We start from the raw sequence: 15,974 nt of genomic DNA on the forward strand, positions 1-15,974 counted from the left end.
AAAAAAGTTCATGAATCTGAAAAAAATTCACGGATTTGAAAAATCATTGATTTGAAGAAAATCATGAATTTAGAAAAAATGTTCATGAATTTAAAAATCTCTGTAGATTTTAAAAATAGCTCATGAACTTGAAAAAAATTCATTGTTTCAAAAATTGTTCATGCATTAAAAAACGTACACAAATTTGAAAAAGTTCATGAATTCAAAATAGGTTTGCAAAATTTTAAAAGGTTCACGAATATGAAAAAGTGACTGCAATTTTGAAAAAATCATGAATTAAGAAGTGTTAAAAAGTTTGATTTTTTCACAAAGTTAAGAAAATGATATTTAAAAATGTTTGCATTAAAAAGAACCAAAAGGTAAAACAAGAAATAAAAAAACAAACTCTACTGAATAATAGAGAAATGAAAAGACCTGGCTAGAAGCTCATAGATGCTTCCTTGAAGGGTTTTTATATGAAGAAACTGAATGGAGATGCATGCATGCATTGTGTTGATCAACGATATTCACGTTTGACGTCATGCGAGCGTACACCCCTGGTCATACGCAGTGCGTTGTCGAATCAGGAGACTAAAACTAAGTGATATCGATGAAATATACTATTGGGCCGATCCACTAAAAGAAACCGAGGGGTGCAGGGTTGCGCAACGTACGGCTAACACACTAGTGGCTGGGACGCGCCTTAGGCGCGTCTCTTGGGGCGCGATTGTTCGCACTAATCCAGCTGTAGTACTTGGTAACGCCTCGGAACAGATATCAGTTGAGTGTTGCAACAACCTGTTGATGAATTTCTCTATGTACTGTCATGATTCTGCAGGTGCATCCAAATCTGTATAATAGCAAAAGAGTAATATCAGCAAAAGAACATAGTACTTCCATGTAAAGAACCATATAGAAAGATATAAAATAGGACTCTAAAGAGAATCTTTCATGAAAAACCTTACAAAACTGACCAGAAACTTAACCTTAGAACAGAGCCAGATCTTTGTCAACATAAAATGAAACGGCTATTCGACCAAAGAAAAAACTGAAGCTGCACTGGTTGAGGAATCTAATGCTAATTGAATGACCAATTATATAGAGCATAGGCATTTAGAAACATAATGCGGATAATAGCCAAGTCATTCGAAGGGATTAGAAACATTAGCAATATTTTAATCTCCAAGTAAACCTTGTAAACTGCATGAGAATATCTCGTGATCGCCTTGAATTGACAACATGAGAACAAGATCTGCAAGGACATTTAGTGTTTAGACAGGTTTTTTTATATCGATTTCCTTGGGAGTTAGCTAAAATAACTATTGCTCTATAAGAAATTAATGGCCAATCTATCTGGTACATATATAAAATCTGGATACATGCATTATTTGTGAGCTTAACGTATCAACTTGGAACCCAACCGAAAACACAAAGGAACTTATAATTAGTAAAGCAAGTATTTTATTTGCATTAATCTCTGAAATCATAAGCTCTTCGCGAATCTGGAATTTCTCTTTTAGTTAAAATACATCATGTATTGATAATATAACCTGCCATGCCCAATATTATTTTCATGTCAAGTTACGGAAGGAACACCTACTCACACATGTAAATGATTGAATCTACAGCTGAACTGAATATATGAAGACAATTAACTTCTAAGGCAGTGGCAAAATGACCTTTTGTCAGGGCAAAGGATACATATGAAAAATTGGCAGGCTAATTAAACACAACAGAGAATAATTAGGGACATTTTCACTATGTAAAATGCATTAATAAATAAACAAAAACTATTCCTAAGAAGATCCAAGTACAAACACTTTGTAAGATAGCACAGTTATCTACCACATCAACAACAAACTGCAGTGTAACACCAAACCCAACGATGGCAAGGCCATGCTCGTATCCACTGAATTTGTTAACTGAATCACATAAATAGAAAGAGCTTGCTCAAGGGCAATACTTGTTACTAACTTTCCCATAATACCTAATAATAAGATCAAATAGACATTGCACCAATGGGAACAAATTGACAAGATGCACACATATTAATAGGATATGGAACATACATGTTTACTAAATAATATTTAGGCCAAGAAAGTTATATAACAATATAATTTAGTCCCAACAATTAGTGTTACCATCCTTTTTAACTTGGGATGCACCCCGTAACCAGAATACCGGTTTGAATTGAAAGAGTATTTATGTGTTGGAGAAAAATAAATTCTTCCTTCTTTCCAGCCCGCAAAAATACGTCTGCATCTTCACTCTATACGAAGTGTGTTCCAAAAGAAGCAATTCAATAATGGCCCTGAAATTAACATTGCCATGTAACAGAGCAGTGTAATTTACCTGATCTCTCTCAAACGGTTGCTTGCAGTCATGTGTTTTAACCAGAGCTTTTGCTCACGAGTATGGAGGACATATGCAGTAGTTCAATCACCAAGCCATAAGATATGGCTGTAATTAGAATGATAATTGAATTAGTAATAAGTTTTCTCTTGCCTCCACATTGCTCTGCTGAATAAGGAAAAAAATACATACAACTGCTCGAGAATTGTTTCATGTCACTTAACATCATGATATCCATGGTCACGGGGAAACCTCCAAGTTCTTGGACCTCTAGCCTAGGTAACACTTACTCGCATGCAGAGTATCATGCTTGAATCTCTGAAAATTTCCCTTCGCTTTCCTGCAAACAAGAGAAACAACCAACCAATCAATACCGTAACTTCTTCCAAACATGAGATGGGACATGCCTTAAGGGATTGAGGTTCCCTGCTCCCCACATAATTTCCAAATTAAAAGTATTTTGATTTGTAAAACCAACTGTGCGAGTGTTCAAAATGTTTCTGCGAATGGGCACAAAGCTCCCACATATCCGAACTTTTTGGACAAAGCGAACAAAGTGAACAAAAATTGTGCAACCTGTGTCTTACTGTAATTATATACAGGACCAAATGAAATTATACCACATTCTTCCTCAAAAAGAAAACAAGAAGAAATCATCCCACATTTTATCGGTGGTGGTGGTTGGGTGTTGATTAATCTTGAAATACAGAAATGGTCGCTAATATCACAAAGATTTAGTTTAGCTAAGATCAGGCACGATTTGCAGAATGAGGAGTTAATGACCTGCTGGTGCATCCTCCATTATTCATAGGGTAGCTTCCAACTGTATTAGCTTTCACCTCATTTTCTTGTAAATACTGATGGTAATGCGCAGGGAGGTGTCTCAAGTCACAATTCATCAAGAAGTTGCTGCAGCAGCATGAGAAGATAACTGAAACAAGGCACACTAATGTTAGAACTTAGAACTAAAGCTTGTAAAAATGCCACCCTCATCAAAACAGGATTGTTCTTGGTTCTCCAAGACAAAATCCTAATGCACCTACCAAGAAATATGGCTATTATACCATGCCTTGCGCATGGAGGGAAGGCCAGCCTCACCGACGTCCACCCGTGGTGGCGAGGAGGAACTTTAGGAGGAGCACGTGGACGACAGATGCATCGAGCGGAAGAACGGCGCCGATGACAGATCTGATGACCTATCGCTGCAGTTATCAACAGCAACCTTGACGTCCTCGTCAGGCGGCCCCGTCGCCGTACACCAGCGACGGGTAGCCGCGCCGCGCGATGGACGTAGTCAAGTTAGTCAGAGTGATGCCCTCCTTGTCCATCCTGGCATACAACCTCAAGGCTTCCTCGTGCTCCCCATTCTGCAAATGCCCGACAACCATAGACGTCCAAAGAACAATGTCTCGTGAAATTGATCAAAACCTTCCTTTGCATCAGCAATACAGCCACATTTGGCATACATGTCTACTAGCTTCACCATCAACCATGTGCGTGCTTTCCTTCCATCGATGCTCCCACATCACTACAAGCATAGAGCACACCAACCAGTGAACTCACTTGGTGAAAACCCTTCAGTAAGCATCTGTAAAAACATTCTAAATGCGCTTTCTGCATTCCCATTCTGCGCGTACCCAGTGATCACCGCAGACCAAGTGATGGAGTTCCTCTCCTTAGACGACGCAAACACATGTAATGCTGCATCCATACAACCAACCTTTGCATACATCGTGACAAGCGAGTTTTCAACCGACACAAACACCACCAGCCCATCCTACACTGCCAACCCATGCAGCTGCACCTCCATCGGCAAGCCCAATGGCACACTAACCATGCCAAGAACTGTTGTGGCCACAAACTTGTTTTTTCTGTGATGGGTACTCGTGAAGCATCACCTGGAAGAGCTCAAAGGCATCATCAGAGCATTTTGTAGCAGCATAGCCGCCACCTTGGCGGCCCATGAGAACTCATTTCGCAGCAGCATTTCGTCAAACACTCTGCGGGCTTCGGGGATAAAGGTCCAGTTTGCAGTTATTGTTGAGCAGAGCTGTGGACACGACCACATTGGAGCTAGCCGAGGGGGCCTTGCAAGCGAGAGTGTGGGCAGCGGCTCCAGCAGACGCGGAGCGTGCGAGAGTGGGTTGAGCAGGAAGTTCCACGAGGCGACGTCGCGGGCGACGGCGGGGATGTCCGCGAAGACGACCAGGGTCGCGGGGACGAGGGGCCGCGGGAGGGAGGAATGGAAGGTGATGAGGGAGTTGGAGACGGGCGCGTGGGAGGCGGCGCCGCACTTTGAGCGCGCCCAGGCATGGAGCGCCTCGCCGTCGTGGGTGTGGGCATGTACTCATGAGGCAGAGTGGCGGCGGTGGCGGAGAGCACCCGTTTGTGCCTCCTGGCGGCGATGGTGACGCGTGAGCTCGATGGAAGCCTGGATCCGTCGGTCCCGGTGGCGAGCACAACTCGGGAAACAACTCCTCCCCCGAGCAGCCCAGATCATGCAGCGAGCGGTGTCAGAGAGTGAGCTGAGGCGGGTGGTGAGCCATGGGGTTGGGGACGACGGTGACCCATCCTTCTGGCAGCTAGTTCGGCCGGATCGATCCGCTGCCTCCCGCGTCAAGGCAGAGCACAGAGATCAAAACCGCCGCCGCCGCCTCCACCTTCTTCTCCTCCCACCCACTCCTCCCTCGAGACGACGACGTTGGTGTGACTGCGTATGAGAGCTGAGAGCATCTCCGACAGCCGCCGACGCGCCGCGCGCGGGCAGCGCTGGCTCCAGCAGTCGCGCTAAAATGCAGCGCGCGCAACTCTTGCACAAACAACATATGCATTCCAAAACAGAAGCAAAAATATCAAACACAAACAAAATAAATCAAAATAAATAATTTAATTTTGTTATTATTACAACTCAAACAAATAGTTTATCGTTCAAAACAACAAATAGTGCAATAAATAAACACAACAAATAGTTCAACAATATAATGTCGAACGAACAAATCATGATGCTCTTTGTCGTCCATTCTATGCCCACCACTCCTCAATGAGATCCTTCTGAAGATCATCATGCGCTGCGGGACGTCGAATCGCATGGTAGGAGGCAACAAAACGGGCGACCCTTTCAGCCCTCCGTCGCACTCGCACGGAATGTCCCAACAGCTCATACTGAGAGTAGTCTACATCTTGGCCACGCTCATTCTCGATGATCATGTTATGCATGATCACACAAGCGTGCATGATGTACCAAAGCATTTTTTTATCCCAAAATCTAGTCGGTTCTCTCACAGTAGCAAATTGGGCTTGCAAATTCCCAAAAGCTCTTTCCACATCTTTTCTAGCCGCCGCCTGAGCATTGTGGAAATCAAGATTTTTCCTACCTTCCGGCTTTTTCAACGGCTTCAGAAAGTTTTGCCACTTTGGATAGATGCCATCCGCTAGATAATAGCCATAGTTGTATGTACGGCCATTTGCTACAAACTGTACCGGTGGCAAATCACCATTTGCAATCTTATTCATCAGTGGTGACCGGTTGACAACATTGGTGTCATTCAAAGATCCAGGCATTCCGAAAAATGCATGCCAAATCCAAGTCTCTTGATCGGCCACCGCTTCAAGGATTATAGTGGGATCCTTTTTTTGGCCGTGGAATTGCCCATGCCATGCCTTTGGACAATTTTTCCAACTCCAATGCATGCAATCTATTGAGCCAAGCATACCAGGGAAGCCGCGAGCTTTCTTCATCTCCAATAGCCTTGCGACGTCTTCAGCATTGGGAGATCTCAAATACTCCTGGCCAAACACTTGCACAATTCCGACTGCGAAGCGCTTGACACACATGATGGCTTGGCTCTCACCCATAGCCAAGTGATCATCAACTAGATCAGCCGGGATACCGTATGCCAACATACGCAAAGCGGCTGTCACCTTCTGAAAGGTGCTATGCCCGAGCTCTCCGGCAGCATTCCTCCTTTGCTGAAAAAACCGGTCATGGCTAGCCAGTTTCTTTGCAATGCGCCTGAACAACTCGGTGCTCATCCTAAACCGGCGACGAAAGTACGACTCTGCGTATGTGGGATTCTCCATGAAATAGTGCCTCATCAATCTGTTATGGTCATCGATCCTATCCCTCCAAATTTTCTGCCGACCCATAACCGAACCACCGTGCTTCGGTTTTTTGTTGATGTGCATAGCTAGGATCATTGCAAGATCCTCCTCCTCTTCCATATCAAATTCTTCTTCGGAAGAATCATACAACGAACTCATCTACAATGTTCAATACTATGCTATTAAAACTACAATCAACATGCACCAAATTCATGAAGTTTGAGCAATACATACCTTGCAGGCGTTTTGTCAAACACCTTGCGGGCGCCGAGCGCCCGGGCGTTGTTCGTCAGAGGATGGACGCGCGCGAGGGGCGGCGGTGACTAGAGGGGGGCGGAGGAAGCCGCCGCGGCGCGAAGATAGGCCAGGGAAGCGCCGAAACGGTCGCCGGGTGGAGCGGGCGGCGGCGGCGCCGCGGCTGGAGGGGGAGGGGGAGTTGCGAGCAAGAGCGCGCGCGGGAGCGGGCGCAGCAAATAAGCGGCGCGCGGTGGAGTTTCGGCCCGCGCGCCGAACTACATATGCCGCGCGCGCGGTTTTTGCGCGCCCGCTGGAGCCACTATACCGGTTGCGCGCGCGCCAAAATGGGCAATTTTGCGGCGCGACACTTGTTTGGCGCGGCTATTGGAGATGCTCTGAGCCAGTTCCACTCCTGCTGGCGACGCTCGTGCGGCCCTGTAACGCCCACAATGCGGCTATATCTCCCACGTGTCGAGGCACGACTTAGAGGCATAACCGCATTGTGGTTTTGTCGCAAGAAGGGTCATCTTCACACAATCCCATGTAATGAACAAGAATGGGATAAAGAGTTGGCTTACAATCGCCACTTCACGCAATACATAAATATAATTCATACATCATCCAAAATACACACATAGACCGACTACGGTCAAGATCCAAATGAAAATAAGACAACCCCAAATGCTAGATCCCCGATCGTCCCAACTGGGCTCCACTACTGATCATCAGGGAAAGACACATAGTAACGACCACGTTCCTCATCGAACTCCCACTTGAGATCGATCCCATCATCTGCACTGGCAGCGTCGGCACCTGCAACTGTTTTGGTAGAATCTGTGAGTCACGAGGACTCAACAATCTCACACCCGCGAGATCAAAACTATTTAAGCTTGTAGGAAAGGATGGTGTAATGAGGTGGAGCTGCAGCAGGCAATAAGCATGTATGGTGGCTAACAAACGCAAATGAGAGCGAGGAGAGAAGCAACGGAACGGTCGTCATCTAGAAATGACCAAGAAGTGATCCTGAACTCCTACTTACATCATGCATAACTCAAACTGTGTTCACTTCCCGAACTCCACCGAGAAGAGACCATCACGGCTACACACACAGTTGATGTATTTTAATTGGGTCAAGTGACAAGTTCTCTACAACCGGACATTAAAAAATTCTCATCTGCCTCATAATCGCGGGCACGGCTTTCGAAAGATAATACCCTGCAGGGGTGTCCCAACTTAGCCCATCATAAGCTCTCACAGTCAACGAAGGATAAACCTTCTCCCGGAAAGACCCGATCAGTCTCGGAATCCCGGTTTACAAGACATTTCGACAATGGTAAAACAAGACCAGCAAAGCCGCCCGAATGTGCCGACAAATCCCGATAGGAGCTGCACATATCTCGTTCTCAGGGCACACCGGATGAGCAGTCCGTACAACTAAAACCAATCCTCGAGTTTCCCCAAGGTGGCGCTGCAAAGGGCTCTAGTTTGGACCAGCACTCGGAGGAACACTGGCCCGGGGGTTTAAAATAAAGATGACCCTCGGGCTCTAGAAAACCCGGGGGAAAAAGGCTTAGGTGGCAAATGGTAAAACCAAGGTTGGGCCTTGCTGGAGGAGTTTTATTCAAGGCGAACTGTCAAGGGGGTCCCATAAATCACCCGACCGCGTAAGAAACGCAAACTCAAGGAACATAAAACCGGTATGACAGAAACTAGGGCGGCAAGAGTGGAACAAAACACCAGGCATAAGGCCGAGCCTTCCACCCTTTACCAAATATATAGGTGCATTAATTAAATAAGAGATATTATGATATCCCAACATATCCATGTTCCGACATGGAACAAACTTCAACTTCACCTGCAACTAGCAACGCTATAAGAAGGGCTGAGCAAAAGCGGTAACATAGCCAAACAACGGTTTGCTAGGCAAGGATGGTTAGGGGCTGACATGGCAATATGGGAGGCATGATATAACAAGTGATAGGTAGCGCAGCATGGCAATAGAGCGAACAACTAGCAAAGCAAAGATAGAAGTGATTTCGAGGGGTGGTCATCTTGCCTGCAAGGTTCTCAGAGTTGTCGAAAGCTTGATCCTCGTAAGCGTACTCAACAGGTTCCTCGTTCACGAACTCGTCTCCCGTCTCTCGGCGTTGACCAGATCCGATCGGGACGAGGTGCGGCTCGGGCTCGTCGTCGGCGACAGGAGAGGAAGGGGTGGCGCCGGCCGGGGACGGCGGGGCCGCGGCGAGAGGAGGCGACGGCGGAGGGCGGCGGCGTCGGGTGCGGAGGCGGGGCCGGCGATGGCGGCGGCGGCGGCGGGCACCGGCGACGCGGGCGAGGTGCGGCGGGGTACTGGCGCGGCGGCGGCGGCGGGGCACCGCGGGAGGAGCGCGGGGCGCGGGCGGAGACGGGCGGGCCGCGCGGGCCGGCGGCGGGGGAAGGCGGCGAAGGACAGGTGTCAGCGCGGGATTCGTCGGTCGGCGAGGGCGGACGTGTCCGGCGCGGGCGGATTTGTCCGGCGGCGCGAGGTGGAAGATGCTAGGGTTTGATCTGCGTATGTATACGGGAGGGGATGCATATATATATATATAGCTAGAGGGAGCTAGGAGAGTCCAAATGAGGTGCGGTTTTCGCCCACACGATCGTGATTGAACGACCTAGAGCATGGAGAAGAGTTTGGTGGGTTTTGGGCTGTTTTGAGAGGGGTTTTGCTGCAACACACAGAAGGCATCTGCGGTTACCCGGTTAACCGTTGGAGTACCAAACGACCTCCAAATGGAACGAAACTTGACCGGTAGTCTCCAAGGTGGTATACTAGGGCCACTTGACAAGCCTCGGTCCATTCCGAGAATGTTTGACACCCGCTCACGAAAGAAAACAAGAAGGGTGCACCGGAGAAGATGGGAGCGCCGGATTGCAAAACGGACAACGGGGAAAATGCTCGGATGCATGAGACGAACACGTATGCAAATGCAATGCACATGATGACATGATATGGAATGCATGCCATGAACAAAATGCAAAACGAAAGACAAAAACCTGACCACGGAGGGAATATCATAACACATAGCCGAAAATGGCAAGAGTCGGAGTTACAAATATGGAAAGTTACATCCGGGGTGTTACAGGCCCGTTCCATGGCGGAGGCGGAGGCGGAGGTTTTGTCAGAGGATGTTGCATGCGGGGAAGAGGTGGGGATTTGCAGTTTGCTTCGTGGGGAAGAGAAGGCGGAGGACGACCCTTGGGGAGGTGTTATCTGGACCCGTTTGACCCAATAACGACCGAAGCCCTTCTGTCCAATCGTTGCGATTGCTCCATTGCTCAATCGAGAGCACTGTACAAATCCGACGTGGCACGCTCGAGAGAGCGCCCTTGTAGAGATCTTATTGTGTTTTATTATTTGCTGCAGGTTTCCGTTGTCACTTGGTCGATGTGGCCATTTTCACCCCCATTCGGAGGCTTTCTTCCCTTGCTCCGGTCCAAGGCCAGGGGTCGCCGATGGCGGAGGCCGGTACATCTATGATGATGAGCCTTACCTCTGTTGTGCGCGTGACCAGGAGCATTGTAGCGGCATCATCAGCGACCCTGACATTGGTCGGGTCCTCGTCGGCGGTGATCAGTCTCTCCTACCCGCCAGGCTTCAGACCACCTCCGCTAACAGGATATGTTAGTCCACGTGATCTGTTGGGAATATGCCCTAGAGGCAATAATAAATTGGTTATTATTATATTTCACCGGAAACTTAAACAGATGTGTGAATACATAAACTACACCGTGTCCCTAGTAAGCCTCTACTAGACTAGCTCATTGATCAAAGATGGTTAAGGTTTTCTAACCATGGACATGAGTTGTCATTTTATAACGGGATCACATCATGTGATGGACAGATCCAACCGTAAGCTTAGCATCAGATCGTTTAGCTATTTGCTATAGCTTTCTTCATGTCAAGTATTTGTTCCTTCTACCATGAGATCGTGGCACTCACGGATACCGGAGGAATGCCTTGTGTGCTATCAAACATCACTTCGTAACTGGGTGATCATAAATGTGCTCTACAAGTATCTCCGAAGGTGTCTATTGGGTTGCATGGATCGAGACTAGGATTTTTCGCTCCGTGTGAAGGAGAGATATCTCTGGGCTCTCTCAGTAATATGACATCATAAGAAGCTTCATGTGAATAATGAGTTTAGTCACGGGATCTTGTATTATAGAACGAGTAGAGAGACTTGCCGGTAACGGGATTGAATTAGGTTTGGAGATACCGACGATCGAATCTCGGGCAAGTAACATATCGCCGGACAAAGGGAATTGCATACGGGATTGAATGAATTCTTGACATGGTGGTTCAACCGATAAAGATCTTCGTCGAATATGTAGGAACCAATATGGGCATCCAGGTCCCGCTATTGGTTATTGACCGGAGAGGAGTCTCGGTCATGTCTGCATGTTCCGAACCTGTAGGGTCGCACACTTAACGTTCAGTAGTGCTAGGGTAGTATTGAGATATTAATAGTGGAAAATCTGAAGGTTGTCCCGAGTCCCGGATGGGATCCGGGACATCACGAGGAGCTCCGGGATGGTTCGGAGGTGAAGAGTTATATATGGAAAGTTGTTGTCGGGGTTTCGGGAAAAAGTCTGGTTTTTTCGATATTGTACCGGGAAGCCACCGTAAGGTTCCAGAGGGTTCTGGAGGGGTATGGAAGTCCTCGTAGGGTTCCACCATGTCCCATACAGTAGCATGGGCTGTAGGGGGCGCCTTGCCCTTAATGGGCGAGGGGCACCAGCCCCTACAAGGCCCATGCGCATGGGGGAGGGGAAACCCTGAGGGGGAGGGCCTCCACTTGACTTGGAGGGCACTTCTCCCGTGAGTGGGGCTAGGGCTGCCACGCCCCTCCCTCGCCCCGTCTCCCCCTGTTAATCCTTCCGTGCTTGCCCCGTCTCCCCCCTGTTACTCCTCCTCCACGTTCCTTCAGCACTTGGCGAAGCCCTGCCGGAGTTCCGCTACCACCACCACGCCATCGTGATGGTTCAGATCTCATCTACCGTCTCTCCCTCACTTGCTGGATTAAGAAGGATAGGACGCCTCTGTAACGCCCCGGACACACCCGCAGGTGGTCGTTACACCTAGCGGGATGTAGACTGGTCCCATAGATAAATACTAGTCTTTTCTGCGCACTTTGTCCTCACTCGTGCGCACCCAGGAGCAACTTCCCGGTCGGTCACCCATCCTGAAACTACTACTCCAAGCTGAGCACGCTTAACTTTGGAGTTCTGTCCGAATGGGCTCCCGAAAAAGAAGGAATTCCTTATTGATATGAGTAGTCTATCATCCCTAATAAGCCAGGCTATCACATACACCCCCACTTAGAGGAACTGACGCCCTCGTCGGGCCACATGAACGTTACCTCTTGGCACATACGTCTGTGCATCCAGTCCGGTACATGTGCCATGCTATGTGCCACGATGGGTCACAAACGTCATGAGCAACATGACCGCGCACCTGTTCGCAAACATCCGTGTAACCGCGAGGGTCGGCTCTGATACCAACTTGTAACGCCCCGGACACACCCGCCGGTGGTCGTTACTCCTGGCGGGATCTAGACTGGACCCACAGATCAATACTAGTCTTTTCTGCGCACTTTGTCCTCACTCGTGCGCACCCAGGAGCAACTTCCCGGTCGGTCACCCATCCTGAAACTACTCCAAGCTGAGCACGCTTAACTTTGGAGTTCTGTCCGAATGGGCTCCCGAAAAGAAGGAATTCCTTATTGATATGAGTAGTCTATCATCCCTAATAAGCCAGACTATCACAACCTCCGAGCCGTACATGTGCTAAACTCGGAGATGTCGCACGTGCGGTACTTGGATCAGATTGGATCGCGACGCGAGTACGACTACGCCAACCATGATCTCTAGATCGTTAACACTTTCGGTCTACAAGGGTATGTAGAAACCACTCCCTTCTCGTTGCTATACATCTCCTAGGTTAGATCTTGGGTGTTCGTAGGATTTTTTAATTTTCATGCTTTGTTCCCCAACAGTGGCATCATGAGCTAGGTCTATGCGTAGATGTATATGACGAGTAGAACACAAAGAAGTTGTGGGCGTTGATGTTCAAATTGCTTACTTCCCTTGTCTTATTTGTATTCGGCGATATTGTGGGATGAAGCAGCTCGGACCAACCTTACATGTCCATGCACATGAGACCGGCTCCACTGTTTGACATGCAACTTGTATTGCATAGAAGTGGCTTTGCGGGTGTATGTCTCTCCCACTTTAGTTGAAACTGATTTGATGAGGGTGGTCTGTGTAGAAGGTTAAAAGGAAACTTGTACATCACCGTTGTGGTTTTGCGTAGATAAGAGCGGTTCTTATAGTTTGCCCTAGCAGCCATGTAAAAATTGCAACAACAAAGTAGAGGACGTCTAACTTGTTTTTGCAGGGAATGTTTGATGGAAATATGCCCTAGAGGCAATAATAAAATGGTTATTATTATATTTCCTTAATTATGATAAAGGTTTATTATTCATGCTAGAATTGTATTGACCGGAAACTTAAATACATGTGTGGATATATAAACAAATACGTGTCCTAGTGAGCCTCTACTAGACTAGCTCGTTGATCAAAGATGGTTAAGGTTTACTAACCATAGACATGAGTTGTCATTTGATAATGGGATCACATCATTAGGGGAATGATGTGATGGACAAGACCCATCCGTTAGCTTAGCATATGATCGTTCAGTTTATTGCTACTACTTTCTTAATGTCAAATACATATTTCTTCGACCATGAGATCATGAAACTCCCGGATACCGGAGGAATACCTTGTGTGCTATCAAATGTCACAACATAATTGGGTGATCATAAAGATGCTCTACAGGTATCACTGAAGGTGTCTGTTGAGTTGGATGGATCGAGATTGGTATTTCTCACTCCATGTGACGGAGAGGTATCTCTGGGCCCTCTCGGTAGTACACATCATAAGAAGCTTGCAAGCAAAGTGAGTAAGGAGTTAGTTAGGAGATGATGTATGATACGTCCATTTTGCATCATGCTTTTATATTTATATTTATTGCATTATGGGCTCTTATTACCTATTTAGGTACAATACTTATGCCTTTTCTCTCTTATTTTATAAGGCTTACATGAAGAGGGAGAATGCCGGCAGCTGGAATTGTGGAATGGAAAAGGAGCAAATATTAGAGACCTATTATGTACAACTCCAAAGTCCCGAAACTTCACGGAGAATATTTTTGGAATATAAAAAAATATTAGGCGAAGAAAGTACCAGAGGAGGGCCACCAGCCAGCCACAAGGGTGTTGGGCACGCCCCCCGTCCTTGTGGGCCCTCTGGCAGGCCCCCGACGCCCATCTTCTCCTATATGGTGTGTCTTGACCTGGAAAAATTAGAAGGAAGCTTTCGGGATGAAGCACCGCCGTTTCGAGGCGGAACCTGGGCAGAACCAATCTAGGGCTCCGGCGGAGCTGTTCTACCGGGGAAACATCCCTCCGGGAGGGGGAAATCGAAGCCATCATCATCACCAACGATCCTCTCCTCGAGAGGGGGTCAATCTCCATCAACATCTTCACCAGCACCATCTCCTCTCAAACCCTAGTTCATCTCTTGTATCCGATCTTTGTCTCAAACCCTCAGATTGGCACCTGTGGGTTGCTAGTAGTGTTGATTACTCCTTGTAGTTGATGCTAGTTGGTTTATCCGGTGGAAGATTATATTTTCAGATCCTTAATGATAATTAATACTCCTCTGGTCTTGATCATGAATATGCTTTGTGAGTAGTTATGTTTGTTCCTGAGGACATGTGAGAAGTCTTGTTATAAGTAATCATGTGAATTTGGTATTCGTTCGATATTTTGATGAGATGTCTGTTGTCTTTCCTCTAGTGGTGTTATGTGAACGTCGACTACATGAAACTTCGCCATTGTTTGGGCCTAGGGGAAGGCATTGGGAAGTAATAAGTAGATGATGGGTTGCTAGAGTGACAGAATCTTAAACCCTAGTTTATGCGTTGCTTCGTAAGGGGCTGATTTGGATCCATATGTTTCATGCTATGGTTAGATTTATCTTAATTCTTCTCTCGTAGTTGTGGATGCTTGCGAGAGGGGTTAATCATAAGTGGGAGGCTTGTCCAAGGAAGGGCAGCACCCAAGCACCGGTCCACCCACATATCAAATTATCAAAGTAACGAACGCGAATCATATGAGCATGATGAAAACTAACTTGACAACAATTCCCATGTGTCCTCGGGAGTGCTTTGCTTTATATAAGAGTTCGTCCAGGCTTGTCCTTTGCTACAAAAAGGATTGGGCCACCTTGCTGAACCTTGTTTACTTTTGTTACTTGTTACCCGTTACGAATTATCTTATCACAAAACAATCTGTTACCGATAATTTCAGTGCTTGCAGAGAAAACCTTGCTGAAAACCGCTTGTCATTTCCTTCTGCTCCTCGTTGGGTTCGTCACTCTTACTTATCGAAAGGACTACGATAGATCCCCTATACTTGTGGGTCATCAAGACTCTTTTCTGGCGCCGTTGCCGGGGAGTGAAGCGCCTTTGGTAAGTGGAATTTGGTAAGGAAACATTTATATAGTGTGTTGAAATTTACTGTCACTTGTTACTATGGAAAATAATCCTTTGAGGGGCTTGTTCGGGGTATCTTCACCTCGACCTGAAGAGAAAATAGTTACTCCTCATCCTACTGCACCTACTGAAAATATTTATTATGAAATTCCTCCGGGTATTATAGAGAGACTGCTAGCTAATCCTTATGCAGGAGATGGGACATTACATCCCGATATGCACCTAATCTATGTGGATGGAGTTTGTGGATTATTTAAGCTTGCAGGTATGCCCGAGGATGTTGTCAAGAAGAAGGGGTTCCCTTTATCTTTGAAGGGAAAGGCATTGACATGGTATAGGCTATGTGATGATATTGGATCATGGAACTACAACCGATTGAAATTGGAATTTCATCAGAAGTTTTATCCTACGCATCTGGTTCATCGTGATTTTGGCCTCGTGAAGGAGAAAGTACTGCTCAAGCTTGGGGGAGGCTTAAGTCAGTGTTATATTCATGCCCCAATCATGAGCTCTCAAGAGAAATTATTATTCAAAAATTTTATGCTCGGCTTTCTCATAATGATCGGTCCATGCTCGATACTTCTTGTACTGGTTATTTTATGAAGAAGGATATTGAATTCAAATGGGATTTATTGGAAAGAATGAAAGGCAACTCTGAAGATTGGGAACTCTTTTTTTGCTGGGGAAAGATTGGGAACTCGACGAA

The 15,974-nt window shown here is 46.7% G+C and overlaps 1 long non-coding RNA gene across 2 annotated transcripts; it reads right to left on the reverse strand.

Annotated features, from left to right (window-relative positions):
* Nucleotides 1-236: 236 nt before the first annotated feature.
* LOC123170280 (uncharacterized) lies at nucleotides 237-5,070 on the reverse strand. Of its 2 annotated transcripts, XR_006485124.1 has the most exons (6): nucleotides 3,375-5,070; nucleotides 3,115-3,262; nucleotides 2,524-2,671; nucleotides 2,332-2,439; nucleotides 1,172-2,248; nucleotides 237-829 (listed from the first exon to the last, which is right to left on the reverse strand). It is a non-coding gene; the product is annotated as an uncharacterized lncRNA (long non-coding RNA). The 2 variants fall into 2 exon arrangements; XR_006485123.1 differs by having other exon boundaries at nucleotides 237-2,248.
* Nucleotides 5,071-15,974: the final 10,904 nt, after the last annotated feature.

The sequence above is a fragment of the Triticum aestivum genome, chromosome 7D, assembly GCF_018294505.1.
Source record: "Triticum aestivum cultivar Chinese Spring chromosome 7D, IWGSC CS RefSeq v2.1, whole genome shotgun sequence".
NCBI lineage: Eukaryota > Viridiplantae > Streptophyta > Magnoliopsida > Poales > Poaceae > Triticum > Triticum aestivum.